Genomic DNA, 8,835 nt, shown 5'->3' with positions numbered 1-8,835 from the left:
GTGCTTTATTTGGCAAGCTATTTTTTAAATTTTTATATTCATGTTCAGTATTTAATACTGGGACACTTCACATTAAAATTCCAACTTCTAAAAAAAAAAATTCCAACTTCTAGGTGCATCTGAAGAAACGTGAAAAGCTCTTGCTACAGACCCAACATCTCCTCATGGCAAGAATCACTAGGAGCTGTGTGGCCTAATTTTTCTCATCTCCCACCACTCTCTGCCATCTTGCCACCGACCCAGTTCACCTTTTTGTATCACTTAACTTGCCCCACTTCGAATTTTGCACACTCTCCCACCCAGACCTGCCTCCATGGGGCCAATGTCTGCAATGCTGATGGTGAGGTCCAGCAGCATCTCTTCTTCACCCCAACCTCCCAATCTGCAGCCAAGAGTCCTTGGGGAAGGGCAGGAATGGGGCAGTGGGAGCTTTTGGAGGGAAATCTGAGTTTTCCCATGGAACCACCAGCACTGGAACACCATAAGACTATTCTGTGGGCTCTTTGGGCTGAGACATGGCTCTTTGGGCTGAGACATGGTCCCAAGAGGGAGGCATGGAGGACTCCCTGTCCCCAAGTGTATAGTATGGGAGTGGACCCCAAGATAGCAAGCAGCTGGGACAAGGGGTCTGAAATCAGGGTGGTAGGGACTAGCAGGGCTGCCTTACCTCCCAGAAGCTGGTTCCTGTTGAAACTCCCCAGTGTTCCTATGCAATGTCCTACTCCTTAGGGTCACCGTATGTCCTCTAGGATTTGTTTTAGTTATAAACATTACCTGGGGACTAATTGTCCTCTCACTTAAACCACTACCAGAGGAAATCATATATAAAACTTGGAGTCTATTTCTTTATTTTGGTTTTCAACTCTGAAATACAGTTAGTTTGCTTTTCCTTCAGTACACTTAGGAATATTTTTGGATAGTGTTGACCCAGGAGCACTCTGTTACAAAAGGAGAAGCCACAGCAATAATAAAAATGTTGATGATAATAGTGTAGCTAAGAAATGAGGTAATGCATGGGAAAAGCCCTAGCTCAGCTCTGTGTCAGCTCCGAGGACACAAATACTCAGGGAATTCTCCATCTGTCCAGTGGGACAGACAGATGGATAAACAGGCCATTACAATGGAATCTGATCAGGGTGGCTTCAGAAGTACACAGAGAGTATTCTCAGATCTGGGACGATCAGCACCTACCCTGAGATGGGAAAGCTTCTGGAGGAGGTGACAATTGAATCTTAGCATAAGAATCAGCCAAGCAAAGAAGAGGAGAGGATGATTAGGCAAAAGGAGGCGTGGGAGTGAAGGTCTAGAAATAGGTAAGAACACGGTGCTTGGTGGCACCTGCCTGTTCCTGGAACTCACAGGGAAGGGAGACAGGGGAGGAGCCTGGAGGAGTAAGGAGCAAGTCATGAGGTCTGTGGATTTCTCCTGGAAGAATGGAGATGCATTAAGGGTCTTAAGTATAAATGTGACCAATCATGCTTGTTGGAACAGTCACCCAGGCTTCAGATGTCCTGAGAGTGGAAAACAGAGGGCAGCAGACTTGAATCCAGCAACTGCTCAGTACTATTTTCCACGAAGGAAAGAATGTTGATATTTGCTGTCTCCAAGGTTCTCCATCTCTGTATTCCAAAGGCATGAAAGTGGAAGTTGCAGATGTAACTTGGGGCAAGGGATCTGAAATCAGGGTGGTAAGGACTTGGGGGTGGTCCAGCCTTGGGGGTTACACAGCTCACTTCTACGAATTCTATTCAACAAAGCAAACCACAGGCCAATCCAGGTTCTAAATAGATTCCACCTCTTCATGAGGGGAGAGGCAAAAATTAGGAGCCGAGCCATCTTTGTATGCACCATCCCTTGCTTATATATCCTCTTAAATCATCTATTATAGAATAGGATACATGATAGGCACTTAATAAATATTTTTTAAAAATTGACTGATTGGGCAGCCTGGGTGGCTCAGCGGTTTAGCGCCGCCTTCAGCCCAGTATGTGATCCTGGAGTCCCGGGATCGAGTCTCATGTGGGGATCCCTGCATGGAGCCTGCTTCTCCCTCTGCTTGTGTCTCTGCCTCTCTCTCTTTCTCTCTCTCTGTCTCATGAATAAATAAATAAAATCTTTAAAAAAATTGATCAATTGACTAAATCATTTACTTTTATGTGGGAATCACTGACCATAAAATAGATCAGTGTTCTTCTTGGAATAAGGGAGAAGGCAGCTCCATGGATTGAAGAGAGCCAGCCAAACTGCAGTCAGTCCTCGTCTGTCCTATGACCTTCGGAAAAGTTACTCAGTCTTTCTGGAACTCAGTATGCTCATCAGGAAAATGAGGATAATTATACCTACATATGACAGTCCCAATACCCACCTTACAAGATATGTCCAGGTCTCACTGGTCATGGGTTCTAGCCTCCAGAATAGCCTTGAGGTGATAGGACCCAGTGAAAGAAAAGATGGGTTTATCACAGAGAAACAGGCTTTATTTTGAGGAGGAAGAAAATTCTTGAGTTATTTTAGAGCACTTTCATCTGGAATAAATAGAACACCACCAGCAAAGAAGACATTGACCTTTTGATTTACAAAGATAGTTAACTGAAGAAAACCCATAACAAAAGGTTGCCTCTGGGGACCAGGAATTAGAAATGGAAGGGAAAGAAATGTTTTGCTGTTTACTTTTTTGGCATCATCTGAATATTTTTCTCCCATGCATGTATTCTTTATCTAGTAAAATAATTCAAATATGAGAAATTAAAACATTGTTGAAACAATGTCTTCCCTGTCACTATTACTTTGAGCACATAGTTGGTCATTAATATAATTCACAGCTTTAGAAAGTGCTAATTCCATTTTTCCTATATTGGGAAGTCTTAAAAAGAACAGAGTAGAACTCCCAGGGTCTTTCTTCTCTCTCTACCCTGACTCAGTTTCTCCCTAGACCCTCTTACTCTTGGAATATTTTTGCATTTGTTCATTAAATGCCTGCTCAGCCTGGAGACAGTTCAGGTGACGTCCCATCTTTGCCGCCCATGATGCACACTACACTCTCACGGCCTCCTCCTCTCCACACAACCTCATCAGCTGCTCCTGCTGCTGCTTGGTTGGCTTAATCGTTTGATTTGTGATATCCAGGCAGCCTAATGTCTGTGCTTCTTTTTTAAGCAAGATCATGATATGGAGCCAGTCAAGGAGGAAGAAGAAGCCTGAAAGAGGATGAGACAGAAGAAAGGGAGGAAGGAAGGAAGGAAGGAAGGAAGGAAGGAAGGAAGGAAGGAAGGAAGGAAGGAAGGAAATGCTGATTCTTGCCGTTGTGTAGAATGCCTCTCCACAGCCTCTCTTCCTCCAGACCTTTCTCCACTTGCCCCAAGCTTCTCTTGTCCCTCCACCCTGGCAAGCTTGTGCTCTTGCATAGTGCACAGACTGGCACAGATCAATAAATAACGCTCTGAAAGACAAAAAGAAGGATTTGTTTTTTAAGTCTACCACATTTCCCAGTCACTGCACATATATGTACACATCGAAGGCACCTGCAGGTGCTGTTAGGTCTATGAGATTGGCGATTAGTCCCACCATCCACTTCTCGGAGTTTCCACCACTGCCATGCCTGTCAGTACAAATGGGACCATGAACTGATGTGAGCTGATGTGTGAAAATATCACCTATGGTCATATAAATAAATAAAGAAAGTGTGGTCGCTTCAGCAGCACACATATCAAAATTGGAACAATAAAGAGAAGATTAGCATGGACCTTGCGCAAGGATGACATGCAAATTCATGAGGCATTCCATTTTTTGAAATAGGGCAGAGGATCATAGGGTAAAGGAGGGAAAACTGAATGGGAAGTAATCAGAAAGGGAAAAAAACCACGAGAGACTCTTAACTATAGGAAACAAACTAAGGGTTGAAGGAGGGGAGGTGGGTGGGGGGGATAGGGTAACTGGGTGACAGGCATTAAGGAGGGCACATGATGTGATGAATGCTGGGCATTATACGCAATTGATAAACCACTGAGCACTACATCTGAAACTAAGTATATATTTTATGTTGGCTAATTGAATTTAAATTAAAAAAATAAAAAAGAAAGAGGGAAAGGAAGAACAGAAGGAAGGAAGAAGGGAGGAACAGAGGAAGGAAGGGCTGCCCTCCCATGTTTACTGTAGCTCTTGATCTTTTTCTTTCCTTAAATCATTTTTGCCAGTCTCCAAGTGTGATTCCCAGCAAGTCATCCCCAGACTTAAGTGATAGCTCTTGCTGTTGGTTAAATTGTGTCCCTCAAAAAGATATGTTGAAGTCTTGACCCCCAGTACCTTGGAAAGTGACCCTATTTGGAAATAGGGCTGTTGACAGTGCAAATAGTTGAGGTCAAGCTCGAGTGGGCTGGCCCTTAATCTAATAAGACTTGATGCCTTACAAGAAGAGGAGACACACAGACACACAGGGTGAATGCCTGGTGAGTAGAGGCAGAGGCTGGAGTGATGCGGCAACAAGCCAAGGAAGGCCAGAGATTACTGCCAGCACCTGAATCTGGGAAGAGGCAAAGAAGGATCCTACCCAGAGTCTCAGAAGGAACACAGCCCTGCTGACACTGTAACTTCAGACATCTGACCTCCAGAACTGGGGGAGAGCACCTATCTGTTGTTTTAAGCACCCCGGGTACATATTATGTTATGGCAGTCCTAAGGAACTTAATCAACAGGGCTCCCCACAGCTGTCTTTGGATCCTCAGTAGGATAGGAGTCTCAGAAGGAACCCCATGATCGATTTCAATTGGGTCAACCAGAATGGAATTTTCGAAGTAAAACACACACACTCTCACTGGATTCTAAAAGAGGCCCACTCCCTTTTATCAAAAATGCAGAGACATTTGAAGATACAATGTGGCTTTCTTTTTCTTGTCCTCAACAAACAAACAAACAAATGAAGGAACAAGTTCTCAGGATAACAGGGCCAGGAGGGTGGAATGATGGAGAGTGGACAGAGGGGGAATGTGGAATCTCAGAACTGCTTCTTTGTTGTCAGCTGCATGCTCCTGACAGGCGGATCAGTTAGGGCCCTGGAAGGATGGCCATGCCCTGAATGTGGTTCTGATGGAGATCCATGGGAAAGGGCCATGTTGGAGAGGTAGGGGACAAACCAGGGATGGTAAGGCAACAAAGTGAAGCTGGAACCAGCCATCAGGCCCCAGAGGAAATGTGTTATTGGGAATGAAAGTCATGGAGACCTATAGCTCCTGGTAGACACACATCTAAGTGGGTAGGGATGAGGACGAAAGACATCAACCTTCTCTTCATTCTTTTTTTTCCCGACCCCCTCTTCATTCTGAACTTAGTTTTTCTTTTGTTTTATTTTTGTTTTTTTTTTTTTTCTCTGCTAAATGGCAATAAGACCACTGACCTGATAGGCCTATGAGAAGTTAACCTGAATTATAAGAGACCCAGTGTAATACTGGGCACAGAAGTGTGTCCTCAATAAACATCCTGTGAATAAACAATGAGGGATGGAATGAATGCTTTTATAAAGCACACACAATAATTTTCTTTTAGCAAAAAAAAAAAAAAAAAAAAGCCTCAAATGATAGACTTGGATAAATTATGCCTCCGCTCCATGTCATAAAAGTTACAGAGGGAATTGTATAGCATATCAGAGATAATTAACTCCAAGTTGAAACAGGGCTGCCAGAATTCAGGAAGGATTCCTCTCGTCAATCTTGCCCTAAAAAGGCACCGAGGCACATGCACAGGAAGGAAAATAGAAGCCAATTAATTCAAAACATTTGGTACCTTGTAGCCTCAAGAGATTTAGACAGGAGCACTTAGTGACCGTGACTGAAATAGCAAGTGCTCAGGCCACACGGCAGGTAGGACGGAGCTGACTTGGCCACCATCCGGAAGAGTCCACTTCTAGGGACTGTTGAATCAAAGGCAAAACGCAAGGTGGGGTTTCCTTAGGGCCAGTGGGTTTGGAAGGGGATTTGAAACCAAAGGCCCTTTCTCTGGGGAAAGAGATTGGAGTCTTTTTCCGGTTGCAAGGGAGAAAGAAGGGCACTGTTGGGCCTCTCCTGACGTGCTGAGTGGTGGGCTAGAGGCTCCTGCACGTGGCCTCTGTGGGTCCTCACAGCACCCAGGGGAGGCAAAAGAGGAGGCAGGCACAGGGAGGGCAGGGATCTTGGCCCAGGCCCCGTCACCGCTGAGTGGCCCTGTGTGAATCTAGGCGGTTTTCATTCTACGTCGTATAAGTCAAATGTGTCGGCTCTGCTTTTAAGGACTGGCAGAGCAGTGACTTATGAAAGGACCCTGGGCCCTAATGACACAGTTGAGCACTGCTGTATCCTCCGCGACTTGAGAGTCCCTTCTCAAGGGAAGTCGGAAGTGTTCTTATCACATTAGCCACCTTGCATTTGGTTTTTCTGAGAGTCATGTTGGTAATAACATCACATAAATCCCAAGAATTCCTTGGAAGGTAGAAGTTGCAGCTCCCATGGCAAAAATGATCTGGTCATAGGCAGTGGATGGAAGACATGGCAAGAGAACTGACATTTCCTTTCTTTCTCCGTGTCCCAAGACCTTTTCAATAAGTGGTCACTTCTCTTAGATGGAGACAGAGAGAACCAGGATCAGATCCCAGAGTTGCCGTTACCTCCAGGGTAACTTAGAGCATGTCATTTAAATTCTGTAAGCTGCAGTTTACCCATCTGCAGATTGGGGTGCTCAACCAGCCTTCTCTGGGATGTGTGTGTGTGTGTGTGTGTGTGTCTAAGGTCATTCAAGGCCTGATATAAGGGTTATAAAAATGTTAAAGCAGCTTGTCCTCCAAGTCCAAATTTGAGGGACTACCTAAATTGGGAATTTAAAAATTTGACTACTTGGGACCCCTGGGTAGCTCAGCGGTTGAGCATCTACCTTCAGCTCAGGGCACGATTCTGGGGTCCTGGGACCGAATTCGACATCGGGTTCCCCACAGGGAGCCTGTTTCTCCCTCTGCCTGTGTCTCTGCCTCTTTCTGTGTGTCTCTCATGAATAAATAAATAAAATCTTAAAAAAATTTTTTTTGACCTCTTACAAGCATGTAGCCCTGTCCTTAGCAAGATGCTTAACCTGAAGCACCGTTGTCTGCTTGCCTTGTTTGATGGGCTATCTATCCCAGCCCCTAGACATCTGCTGCCTGTGGCTGATCTATTAGCTGCCTCACCTGCCCCCAGAGCAGAGTGATCTGTCCTCTGCCTCCATCCAGGCCACCATAAAATATTCAAGCAGCCTGACAGCAGATAACTTACTTTGACTAGATTCTCCTAAGGTCGTGGGTTGGGTTACAGATGAGAAGTCTGACCAAGTAAGAGAAGTCAGAGGTCTAGAGGTGGGCTGCTTTCAAAATGAGGAATGATCACAAAGAAAGTAAATCACAACTCAGGATGCTGCTTTTTAAACAAATGCAAACTTAGAGAGCTAAAACTCGCTACAGGCTCCCTAAAGGAGTAGTGAAGCCTGAGAACCGATTCCAGACAGTGGAGGATTACAGTTTTCAAAGTCATAAAGATCTAGGTTCAACTGCAGTGTGGCCACTTTCTAGCTATATTCCTTTGGTAAATTACTGAATTTCACTTCGACTCAACTTTTTTATACATAAGTGGGGGAAAATAAGTCCTACCTTCCTTGAATATGATCAAGTATTTGGAGGGACCTGGTATATGCTTACATTATGCAAGTTCCCTCCTCTTTTCCAATCAGGAGTTTCTTTTTATCTAGGTCAGCTTTAGGAAGGAGTGACAGCCAGGCATCATCTGATGGATAGAGGGTGACCCCATGAAGGGTCATCTGACACTGGAACAAAATTCACTCTATCCAGGCATTTAGAATATACCCTGATTCCTAGGATTTCTTTGCCATTCACCTCATTCTCCCCAGAAAGGATCTGAGGTTGTTTACTATAAAGTGCATTTATATATACTACCATTAATAAAACAAGAGTAGGAATGATAACAGCTAATGTTTACAGAGTGTGTGCTATATACCAGGTGCTGAGTTAAGTGACTTGCCCACATTAATATTTTTTCAAAGATAAGGAAAAAAAAGCAACATCCTGACAAAAAGGTGGAGGCATATGTACTAAGCCTTGATGGGCCTTTCTGGCTTTAACATCAGCCCAACCACGCATTCTGGGTCACAGTTATAAAAGAAATGGTTTCAGTGGGAGCAAAACAAAAAAGGGGCTTTGGACTAGAGATCTTTAGAGTCACAATAATAAAAATAATTTTTCCTACAAGAGTCCAAGCAGTAAAGTTGTTTCTGTAGCTGAGAGTTCATAGCTCTAAGATCTAAATATCAGTAGCTTCAGAACGGTCAGATTAAGTGCCACCCCCCCCCCCTTATGGCCACCAGCTCTGACTTCAGTGCAAAGCATCTTACATATTTTTTTAAATCTTGTTTATCCTCTTTTCCAACCAATGTTATGATAAAGTCTCAAAGCCAATGTTAAGACTTCAAAGCCTTTTACCTATGGCTCCTTTGGTGCCCCAGGGGACCCTGTGAAGCCAGGTGCATACTATAAATAATCCACTGGGTTATATCCAGTTTGCCTAATGGACACTCACACTGCAGGAGCAAAGTCTGCAGTTGAGGGTCTGAGGTGTCTCTGAGCTCCCTAGCAGTCCCTTCCAAAAGGGAAACTCAGTGAAGTCCAGAGGGAGTGCTCTCTCCCTAAAGGGAGAAAGCACACATTTGGGAGGATTGTTGCTTTGGCTTGGTTCCTTAGAAGTAGAATATCACTTAATAGGCTTTGGGCTATAAGGTTGCTTCTTGCTTCTCTGGCTGTAGCTTCTGTAGGATAAATAAATGCAGGATCTG

General features: G+C 44.3%; 1 non-coding gene across 1 annotated transcript; it reads left to right on the top strand.

Moving 5' to 3' along the window:
* The first annotated feature begins 3,682 nt into the window (after nt 1-3,682).
* Nucleotides 3,683-3,789, top strand: LOC140632758 (U6 spliceosomal RNA). Its single transcript, XR_012030450.1, has one exon. It is a non-coding gene; the product is annotated as a U6 spliceosomal RNA (small nuclear RNA).
* The last annotated feature ends 5,046 nt before the right edge of the window (nt 3,790-8,835 follow it).

The sequence above is a fragment of the Canis lupus genome, chromosome 4 (assembly GCF_048164855.1).
Source record: "Canis lupus baileyi chromosome 4, mCanLup2.hap1, whole genome shotgun sequence".
In the NCBI taxonomy this organism is placed as follows: domain Eukaryota; kingdom Metazoa; phylum Chordata; class Mammalia; order Carnivora; family Canidae; genus Canis; species Canis lupus.
This window is presented reverse-complemented; position numbering and strand designations above follow the sequence as displayed.